Source organism: Schistocerca cancellata, unplaced genomic scaffold, assembly GCF_023864275.1.
Source record: "Schistocerca cancellata isolate TAMUIC-IGC-003103 unplaced genomic scaffold, iqSchCanc2.1 HiC_scaffold_732, whole genome shotgun sequence".
In the NCBI taxonomy this organism is placed as follows: domain Eukaryota; kingdom Metazoa; phylum Arthropoda; class Insecta; order Orthoptera; family Acrididae; genus Schistocerca; species Schistocerca cancellata.
Genome location: NW_026046743.1, coordinates 789,763 through 802,066, shown reverse-complemented (window position 1 = coordinate 802,066; position 12,304 = coordinate 789,763).

Below are 12,304 nucleotides of genomic sequence, written 5' to 3'. Positions count from 1 at the left end.
CGCCTTTTCTGGTATGGCGCACGAAGTGTTTCGGGCTGTTCGTCACTCTGGATTAGGCACTCGAGAAGAACAGACATGTTGTCTGTCATAGGATGTGTTTCCAATTTATGTTTAAGTTCCTATTCGACACTCTGGATGAGGCAGTCGAGATGTACAGTCATGTTGTCTGTGGCAGGATGTGTTTGCCAGTATTCAGTATTAAAAGATTCACTCCGGTAGTCATGAGGCACAGACATGTGCCACAAATAGTGTAAAGATACATTTTCGTAATCATTGTGTTTGATCATGTACTTTGCCGTATCAGAAGGTGTTGTATTAAAATCAAGTAGTCCTCTCGTGTGGCTATATTAAAATAGGGGAGTGGCATTCTAAAGCAGTGATACATTATTTCAAAACAGAAGCTCGCTAAAAGTAAGTTTCAGCCTCAAGATATAGAACCTATGACCTGCATGCTGTTATCTGTGCTGGGGACATCTACTTGGAGACAGCAGGTTGGTGAACTATAACAAATGTTCAAATGTGTGTGAAATCTTATGCGACTTAACTGCTAAGGTCATCAGTCCCTAAGCTTACACACTACTTAACCTAAATTATCCTAAGGACAAACACACACACCCATGCCCAAGGAAGGACTCGAATCTCCGCCGGGACCGAACTATAACAGAACCTTCGTATTCCACGCAGTGCAGTGGAAACAACTAGGCGCCTCATGTGTACTGCATGCACAGAACAGATGTGCTCAGTGACACGTCACCTGCAGTAATGCAGAGGAGGTAAAGGAGGATGATCGTTATTAACACCAACAAGCAATTCATTCTTCCTTTCTTGCCGTACATGTGGTTAAAATCCCACAAGCTTTTGGCCGAGTTCTCCTCGGCCATAGTCAAGTGGTAAATGAGCACCAAACGGCACAAAATGGTGGCGTTCTGCACACCCTCGTACACCGTGATAAAGTCGTCTTAGACGCCGAAAATCAGCCACTGGAACAAGGCAACGTCCGGAAAGTCTTACGGGTAAATGGCTGCCATCACGGCCAGATATACAGGGTGTTACAAAAAGATACGGCCAAACTTTCAGGAAACATTCCTCACACACAAATAAAGAAAAGATGTTATGTGGACATGTGTCCGGAAACGCTTAATTTCCATGTTAGAGCTCATTTTAGTTTCGTCAGTATGTACTGTACTTCGTCGATTCACCGCCAGTTGGCCCAATTGAAGGAAAGTAATGTTGACTTCGGTGCTTGTGTTGACATGTGACTCATTGCTCTACAGTGCTAGTATCAAGCACATCAGTACGTAGCATCAACAGGTTAGTGTTCATCACGAACGTGGTTTTGCAGTCAGTGCAATGTTTACAAATGCGGAGTTGGCAGGTGCCCATTTGATGTATGGATTAGCACGGGGCAATAGCTGTGGCGCGGTACGTTTGTATCGAGACAGATTTCCAGAACGAAGGTGTCCCGACAGGAAGACGTTAGAAGCAATTGATCGGCGTCTTAGGGAGCACGGAACATTCCAGCCTATGACTCGCGACTGGGGAAGACCTAGAACGACGAGGACACCTGCAATGGACGAGGCAATTCGTCGTGCAGTTGACGATAACCCTAATGTCAGCGTCAGAGAGGTTGCTGCTGTACAAGTTAACGTTGACCACGTCACTGTATGGAGAGTGCTACGGGAGAACCAGTTGTTTCCGTACAATGTGCAGCGTGTGCAGGCACTATCAGCAACTGATTGGCCTCCACGGGTACACTTCTGCGAATGGTTCATCTAACAATGTGTCAATCCTCATTTCAGTGCAAATGTTCTCTTTACGGATGAGGCTTCATTCCAACATGACCAAATTGTAAATTTTGACAATCAACGTGTGTGGGCTGGCGAGAATCCGCACGCAATTGTGCAATCATGTCATCAACACAGAATTTCTGTGAACGTTTGGGCAGGCATTGCTGGTGATGTCTTGATTGGGCCCCATGTTCTTCCACCTACGCTCAATGGAGCACGTTATCATGATTTCATACGGGATTCTCTACCTGTGCTGCTAGAACCTGTGCCTTTACAAGTACGACTCGACATGTGGTTCATGCACGATGGAGCTCCTGCACATTTCAGTCGAAGTGTTCGTACGCTTCTCAACAACAGATTCGGTGACCGATGGATTGGTAGAGGCGGAGCAATTCCATGGCCTCCACGCTCTCCTGACCTCAACCCTCTTGACTTTCATTTATGGGGGCATTTGACAGCTCTTGTCTACGCAACCCCAGTACCAAATGTAGAGACTCTTCGTGCTCGTATTGTGGACGGCTGTGATGCAATACGCCATTCTCCAGGGCTGCATCAGCGGATCAGGGATTCCATGCGACGGAGGGTGGATGCATGTACCCTAGCTAACGGAGGACATTTTGAACATTTCCTGTAACAAAGTGTGTGAAGTCACGCTGGTACGTTCTGTTGCTGTGTGTTTCCATTGCATGATTCATGTGATTTGAAGAGAAGTAATAAAATGAGCTCCAACATGGAAAGTAAGCGTTTCCGGACACATGTCCACATAACATATTTTCTTTCTTTGTGTGTGAGGAATGTTTCCTGAAAGTTTGGCCGTACCTTTTTGTAACACCCTGTTGAGTTCAAAATCTCTCAGCACTATGGGACTTAACATCTGAAGTCATCAGTCCCCTAGAACTTAGAACTACTTAAACCTAACTAACCTAAGGACATCACACACATCCATGCCCGAGGCAGGATTCGAACCTGCGACCGTAGCGGTCGCGCGGTTCCGGACTGAAGCGCCGAGAACCGTTCGGCCATACCGGCTGGCAGATATAGAGTATTTCTGGTGAGATGCACAAGAGAAACACCAGCAAAGAAGACAGCAAGAAACTTGCGTTTTTGCCCTTCTGTGGCACAGTTTGGAAAGATTAGCCGGCTTCTGGAGAGACAACATTTTATCAGTTTCAGGCCCTAAGTGAAAATACCACAGGTCATGAGGCCAGTGAAAGTCTGTCTAGGGCTCAGAATGCCTACAGTGTACAAAATACAATACCAGTGTGGCTGCCGCTATGTCGGTCAAGCAGGACGCACTGTGGAGCAATACCGTACTGTACATGAGAAGTGCTTACCTCTATGCTATCCGGAGAAATCAGCAGTGGAAAAACACTCTTTACGAAACGTCTGTCATTATGAGGACGGAGGGATGTTAGGGTAGCGTTATAAAAAAAAACCATACAAGTAAAAATATCTAAAAACACCATCAATAAGGACGGCGGTTCGCAGTTCATCGCACTCTGGCCGCTGGCCATTGCGAGGTTGAAGCGGGCGCGACAGACATTACTGTATTTGGGGAGGAAACGAACACCAGTGACGTCACAGCCAGCAGCGCGGCTACACAACGGCGAGGCGGCAACGACACGGCAATCATTTATCACTTGACAATGACACAGGAGAGCTTAGTCAAAAGCTCGTGGGATTTAAACCATCTGACGCAGCTGGAAGCCCTAGAAGATATTTCTAATTGAACATCGTTTTGTGCACTGGATTAACAAACTTGTCTACGGAATGGTCATTGCATGTACTCTCCATCGGTAGAAGATTCTCAGAAGTGGCTTTGTAGCCAACTTTTCTTAACAAGTAGTAAATTACAACAAATCGGGCATAAACTTGCAGGCCCCCTAAATACATTTCATTTTATTTATGATTATTGTTTGTTAATACTTAGGCATCATACAGGCTTACATGTAGCAGGTTCACAATTGTAAATCACGTTTGTGGTTAACAATGATCGTGCTCCTTAAGAAAATAAGATCAATATAAAATTTTTATTACTATAAGTTATTACGAGTACTATTAATGAAGTGTGGTTAAATATCGAGTTTCAGTATTGTTTCATTTTCAAATAGTCTGCTGCTGCCCATCCATGAGTGTGTGTGTTTTAGGTTTAGGCAAGCAAAAATGCGCGTTTATCAACGCACATACGCCAATTGATGGAAGGGAATGTGGTTAAATTGCGAAATGTCACGAAGCAAGCAAGAAACAATATGAGATAATAGTGCATTCAGACAGTACATTCACTGTCTCCCAATCTGCACACACGCTCTATGCATGCAACGCCATTCTCTGTTTATATCCGAGTAGACATTTCATTTGGATATCAAATTATTGAGTCTCAGTTCCATCACTTGCGATCTCAAAATTTTACAGGTAATATTCTTAGTACAGGGTGTTTCTAATTGCTCTTTACAAATTTGATCACGTGTATTTAAGAGGTGAGGATAAGTAGAAAGGTGTGGATTGCAGAATAATATTCACGAAAAGCTGAAGCTTTTTTTAACTTAGTAATGACCAGTCTCCCCAGCAAACGGCATAATGTGTAGAAAGGTTAATAGAGACGAAACATGGCACCCAGCTCTAGTGGACACGTTACAGAAGCACAACACATTGAGTCCGGAACTTTTTAAAACAGAAACGAAACCAGTGGTTGTCATTAAACTAAAATTACTTTAATCTTTAGAATTTTAGTAAAGGAACTGAAGCTAATGAAACTGAATCAAGTACGGTAACAAAGCGACCAATCAAAGTATTCCCTTCACTTACTTTCATAAACGATACAAATATGGCATTCACTGGTGGTACTTTTCGACACAATAAACAGTAATTTTATGACAGGATTTAGGCAAAGTAATGATATGTATTTGAAAGAAAGTGGTAAACTATCTGTAACTATATTGAGCTAAAAGAACGTTTCAGCACCGTCTGTGTCAACACAGTCAGGCTTTGCTGTGCATTAATAATGAGAAAAAATTACCTGTAACTGGCTTTGTCAGAAGCAGTGAAGTTGGGAGAGTGGTGAAAAATACTTTCGCAAGTTCTTCGCGTCTCTTATTAATTATATAGCCCAGACTCCATAATGCCTACCTTACAGAAACATACTTGACGGAGGTTGCCGATATTCTCGCAACACCATGTTTTCAGCTCGGAAAAGTCTTGCATCAACGGTTACGATTTGCATGAGACGGCTTTATAATGCAGAAGTGTTAATTATCGCTTTCCTCCATTACTTATGGTAATGCGAGTAGAAATACTCATTATACTCTTCAATGCTCCAAAACATGACCTCACTGCCGGCCGGTTCCTCTCCACAGTTCAGCTGTCTGGAGTATACAGGGTATTTATAAGTTAGGTATTCAAAAGTAACCATTAATTATGAAAAAGGTAAATAACTAACGGAAATACACTCCTGGAAATTGAAATAAGAACACCGTGAATTCATTGTCCCAGGAAGGGGAAACTTTATTGACACATTCCTGGGGTCAGATACATCACATGATCACATTGACAGAACCACAGGCACATAGACACAGGCAACAGAGCATGCACAATGTCGGCACTAGTACAGTGTATATCCACCTTTCGCAGCAATGCAGGCTGCTATTCTCCCATGGTGACGATCGTAGAGATGCTGGATGTAGTCCTGTGGAACGGCGTGCCATGCCATTTCCACCTGGCGCCTCAGTTGGACCAGCGTTCGTGCTGGACGTGCAGACCGCGTGAGACGACGCTTCATCCAGTCCCAAACATGCTCAATGGGGGACAGATCCGGAGATCTTGCTGGCCAGGGTAGTTGACTTACACCTTCTAGAGCACGTTGGGTGGCACGGGATACATGCGGACGTGCATTGTCCTGTTGGAACAGCAAGTTCCCTTGCCGGTCTAGGAATGGTAGAACGATGGGTTCGATGACGGTTTGGATGTACCGTGCACTATTCAGTGTCCCCTCGACGATCACCAGTGGTGTACGGCCAGTGTAGGAGATCGCTCCCCACCCCATGATGCCGGGTGTTGGCCCTGTGTGCCTCGGTCGTATGCAGACCTGATTGTGGCGCTCACCTGCACGGCGCCAAACACGCATACGACCATCATTGGCACCAAGGCAGAAGCGACTCTCATCGCTGAAGATGACACGTCTCCATTCGTCCCTCCATTCACGCCTGTCGCGACACCACTGGAGGCGGGCTGCACGATGTTGGGGCGTGAGCGGAAGACGGCCTAACGGTGTGCGGGACCGTAGCCCAGCTCCATGGAGACGGTTGCGAATGGTCCTCGCCGATACCCCAGGAGCAACAGTGTCCCTAATTTGCTGGGAAGTGGCGGTGCGGTCCCCTACGGCACTGCGTAGGATCCTACGGTCTTGGCGTGCATCCGTGCGTCGCTGCGGTCCGGTCCCAGGTCGACGGGCACGTGCACCTTCCGCCGACCACTGGCGACAACATCGATGTACTGTGGAGACCTCACGCCCCACGTGTTGAGCAATTCAGCGGTACGTCCACCCGGCCTCCCGCATGCCCACTATACGCCCTCGCTCAAAGTCCGTCAACTGCACATACGGTTCACGTCCACGCTGTCGCATCATGCTACCAGTGTTAAAGACTGCGATGAAGCTCCGTATGCCACGGCAAACTGGCTGACACTGACGGCGGCGGTGCACAAATGCTGCGCAGCTAGCGCCATTCGACGGCCAACACCGCGGTTCCTGGTGTGTCCGCTGTGCCGTGCGTGTGATCATTGCTTGTACAGCCCTCTCGCAGTGTCCGGAGCAAGTATGGTGGGTCTGACACACCGGTGTCAATGTGTTCTTTTTTCCATTTCCAGGAGTGTATTTGATACAGCACCGAACGAAATCTAACATCACGTTTTGTTTACAAATGTTCAATGTAGGTATTTTTTTGTAAGACGAGAAACGTCCCACCCGCAATGGCTGGATAATGTCCCGTATGTACATGAACCGAGAGGGTACAATAAGAATGCACGACCAAGAACGAAGCGCTATGATTAAAATAGGTGTAACACAGGGATGTAGTGTTTCGTCGCTACTGTTCAGTCTATGCGTCGAAGAAGCAATGACTGAAATAAAAGAAAGGTTCGTCATAGGGTAAGAAGTCGGAATGAAAGTACATCAATGCTATGACTCGCTGACGGTTTCCTATCCTCGGTGAAAGTGAACAAGAATTACAGGATGAGTTGAATGGGATGAACGATCTAACAAGTATAGAGCTTGTACTGAGAGTATTGCGAAGAAAGACGTAACAGATAGGGTAACAGAAATGAGTTTAGCGGTAAATTTAACGTCACGACGAAGTACACTAAGCAGGGAGAGCATAAAAAGCAGACTAGCACAGGCAAATGGGGCATTCCAGGAAGAGAAGTCTACTATCATCATATTAATCTTCAATTTCAGGAAGATATTTCTAAGAATACAACATTGGAGGAAAGCCTTGAATCATAAAGGATCACGGGGTGTGGGAAAACCGGCAAAGGCGAGAACTGAAGTGTTTGATATGCGCTGTTATAGACCGCTGTTGAAAATCAGGTACTCTGATTACGTAAGGAATGAGGATTCTGTACTCAGAATCTGTGACGAAAGGAACACGTGGAAAACACTGATAAGAAGACGGGACAGACTGTTAGGACATGCGCTAAGGCATCAGGAAACAGGCTCCATGGTATTAGAGGGAGCAGTAGAGGGTAAAAACTGTAGGGGAAGACGGAGATTGGAATACATCCATCAAGTACTTGAGGACGTAGATTGCAAGTGCTTCTCTGACATGAGGCGAAGAGGTCGGCACAGGAGAGAGATCCGTGGCGTGCTGCAGCGCTCCACCAAACCAGTTGGGTTCAAGCGCTTCTCGGCATAACCCCTTCGGCGGTATTCTTGCTGTATAAACTATACTTCTGATCTACCGCATACAGTGCCGACTGTAAGTGTTAATCATTCACTGATTCAGTGTAGAACATGTATTCACTTCAAGAAAGAAAGTCTTCAAAGTGTGTGTCTACAGCATTATATGCAAATATGTTGCTCTTGAGGTATGTTAAAACCTAAAAGTCCGCGAACGTGGTTCGACAAGCGACTTCTAAATACGAAATGAACGGATAAAGTGCTGTACAAAATGAAGGAGTAGCACGAGTTGTTTGGGAGTCACCAACAGTTAACCTGCTGTTGGGGTGATCAATAGAGGAGAAATATTGTGAGGGGACAAAAGACTAGACTATTATATAATGACAGATGATATCGGGTGTAACTGTTATGCAGAGATGAGAAGATTAGCAAAAGATGGGAAACTTTTGGGATAGCATCAAATTTGTCGGAAGACTAATCACTTAAGCAAAATTTTCATTTTCAGTTCTTCATAATTTCTCTGTGAAACGCGTATTACGTGAAGGTTTCGCTGGTAAGCGATTGAAACTAATTGCAGTTTCTATTATCCTCGCGATGTCGTTTAAGTACACTGTCTCCTGCGATTTTTAGCAAGGCAGCAGTGTGCATTTTTTACACGTTGGAGTTTCAGTTATCTTGCTTTCCGCGGAGACACAGACAATATCACAGGTTAGTTCTGGTTCATTAGTCAAATAAGCTAAAAGTTTCTTCAGAAAGCTCCGACTTACGCATTAATAATACATTACTGCGGAGTATGAAGTATTAACCACAATCACATAAGAATGTGCAGCGTGCATGGTGACAGTGAACGGCTTCAGTGATCAAAAATAATTAAAGAACAAGGTACGAAATTCTCTCTTTCGTCATTTAGTGAATAACACTAACCCCTTAGAAATGTTTGTTGGCAGAGTTAGCAGCCGTAAAGTGACAGTAGGCCAGAGATAAAATAATCGATCTCATACTGGTATGTGGTGCCCATGAACACTAAATTTTAATTAGATTGTTCGACAATATATGAACGTTACTTTCTTGACAATAAATGGCGAAGATGACGGGACGTTGGAACTCCATTTTCAACGGACCAACACTCTACAGTTTAATACTATCGTGAATCTAGAGTGGGACAAACAGCTAGCCATGTTCTTGTAAATTTATTTACATGTGCAACGGGAGCTGGATGAGGACCTGAGATATAAAAACCAGCAGCGTGCGGAGTGGCCGTGCGGTTTGAGGCGTCATGTGACGGATTGCGTGACCCCTCTCGCTGGAGGTTCGCGTCCTTCCTCGAGCATGGGTGTGTGTGTGTGTGTGATGTTCTTAGCATAAGTTAGTTTAAGTAGTGTCTAAGACTAGGGACCGATGACCTCAGCAGTTTGGTCCCGTCTGGATTCGACACGCAAGCTGATCAAAATTGTTCTCACTTTCCTATAATTTACTATCAGTAGACACTCTCTTCTAGCTACATTAATATAAGGCAGTAACTTCACGTGCAGAGTTTTAGGCTTAGTAGAAACTTGCACCTATATAAGAGTTTAAGTAAATAATGTACAGCCAGTAGCATGTACGTAGCATTGTTGCCTGTAACACTTGTTTTTTCTAAATTCGATCAGCCATTGTTGTAGCATTTAACATTTAGGACCTGCCCTCTTGAATTTATGCAAATCAATTGCTTTAAATACCCGACGACAACTATTTTCTATAATTTTGTGGTGTAATGAATATCTCAGTTAAAAGAAGGTGGCATTTTCCGCTTTTGCTATCATAATCCCGTTAGTTCACTACTAGTTCCAGCCTTATAGGCCATTCGAAAGCGAATTTGTGATTCTGTACAAAATATCTCAATTAGTATTATGGATTCAAGTAGTCACTCTGAGTCTAGGATGAAATGGATTCACCCGTTTCCGCACCTGAAGCAACGTCCAAAGTGCAACTGTTCAAATTATTGAACAAAGAATAATTTAGTCAAGAGCAGATTCGTATGTGCACTGAACAGGCTCGTATGGGCACCGGAAAATTCCACATTTCGGAAGAAGTTAAATATCTAGATTCGACTGCCAAAGAACAAGTCCGCATTCCAGAAAATGTTAATTCAATTAGTTCGAATGGCGAAGAGTAAGCTCACAACGTTCAAAAATTCATTCAGTTATTACCAAAGAACAGACTCGCACTGCGGCAAAAATTAATTCAATAGATGCTTGAGCTGATAAGGTCAATACGATAGAATAGAAAATGGGAAAATTGATCAGGGCAGAGCTGAGCAGAACTGTTGTCCTAACGAACATACGAAAATCAGTTAGTTTTTTGATGCCTTATCTCACCGAATGGACGGTATTTTGATTGAGATAGGCCAACGCATTGACGGAAAGCTTAGTGAGCACGTTTCTTCCATACAAAAGGAAGTATCGACTGACCCACTCATCAAAGCAAACAAACAGAAGAGATAATTAAGGAACAAGTCTCCACATGGAGCAAGTTTATATTGTGCAATTGACTGAGCAACAGTGCAAACAACTAAATAGCGAAGTCGGGACGACGCTCCGGAAGCGCTTACGGAACACGGAGCTTTGTAATTGTGGTTATAGAAACTTGATGTTACACGCGATGATCACTTGGACACTTTAAATAATGAAATTCCATCCATGGAAGACAAGATCACAGACTTAAAAAACTAGTTAAAACTGTTGGAAAGTCGAGTGTCCATGTTCGATCCACAGACACTTCTAGAATAGGTAGCCACTTCACATGAAGTAAAACAGACCATGTGTGTGCCGCTGTCGAACACAGGTAGGGTCACCTCTAGACCTCATGTTGTGGGGGTAGTACTTGGAAGACGTGATCTGCCTACGACAACTTGCCACTTTTTCACCAGGACGACGATATACACACCTGGTTGTGTTCATAAAATAAAGTCTTTCGAGGTGTCACACGTAACATATGGAATGACACGCAAAAATAAACATTTGTGGCGGGTTTCACGCACGGAGATTCATCCTTGTAGGTAATCGAAGCGTTGGAAAAATGTTACACAGGCCAACGATGGAAAAAAAAAATTGTTGAAAATACCTTATTCTTATGTTCTTCAGGGTGAGAAATCCAAATATGATACTTAAAACACTGTATCACCGACCATTCCTCATATTTCACAGTTAAATTTATTAAATTAATGGATTTTTAAAGGATTTAACAGCTTTTATGTAGTTAAAATAATTTTGAAAGGAGAGTAATGAATGTGGATGACGTTCATAGCTGCTGAAAAACATTTGCTGGCAAAAAAAGGTCGATTCTGTTTTTTTGTTAACGGATGGTGTTTTGTTTTCTGTCAACCTATCCTCACTTTCCCGTTTCCTGTAAATGTGCTCAGTGCAATGCTTAATCATGGTCGTAAAAACTCTGCTAACAGTTTTTGTTATATCTGTGGTGAATTTGTGATTAAAAAATAGCAAAGAAACATTATGGACTTTGTGAAAAATGTTTATCTATCATACTTTGGATCTAAACTTGATGATTAACATAAATGTTGGGCGCCGCATAAGGTATGTTATGTGTGTGTTGAAGACGTGAGAAAATCGTCCAAAAAGGAGAAAAATAGATTTGCTGTCTTATGATATGGAGGGAGCCAAGGAGTCATTCCGTTGATTTCTACTTTTTCAGTGTTGATATAACTGGTCATAACTCGAAAAACAAGAAAGTAATAGGCGCCGGCCGTTGTAGCCTACCGGTTCTGGGCGCTACTGTCAGGAACCGCGGGACCGCTACGGTCGCAGGTTCGAATCCTGCCTCGGGCATGGATGTGTGTGGTCTCCTTAGGTTAGTTAGGCTTAAGTACTTCTAAATTATAGGGGACTGATGACCTCAGAAGTTAAGTTCAAAATGGCTCTGAGCACTATGGGACTTAACATCTGAGGTCACCAGTCCCCTAGAACTTAGAACTACCTAAACCTAACTAACCTAAGGACATCACACACATCCATGCCCGAGGCAGGATTCGAACCTGCGACCGTAGCAGTCGCGCGGTTCCGGACTGCGCGCCTAGAACCGCTAGACCACCGCGACCGGCAGAAGTTAAGTCCCATAGTGCTCAGAGCCAATTTGTTAAATCCCATAGTGCTCAGTGCCATTTGAACCAAAGTAATAACCTACCTAACATTCCGTACGCCATCCGACCAGTAGGGCATGGTGTAGATTTGCCGGTTCCTGAACCACCAGATGATTTTAATTCTATTCCAGCAGACGTATTTTCTGATTTACGATCGGATTTAGATGAACCAGATGATGATGAATTCCATTGTAATAAAGAAACTATAGGTCACAAGTTCTTTACTCAGACCGAACTTAATGATTTGGTTAGGGATCTGAGCTTAACGAAAGAAAAAGCTGGATTGTTTGGCTATAGATTAAAAGAAAATAACTTATTGGAAGTTGTAACCAGCATATACATGTACAGAAAGAGAGAGACCAGCAATTTTCCAAGTGTTTTCAACAAGAAGGTGATCTAGTGTACAGCTCAGACATTCCCAGTCTGATGAATGAGTTTGATACTGAATACAGAAAGGAAGACTGGAGGCTGTTTATTGATTCACCCAAAACTAGT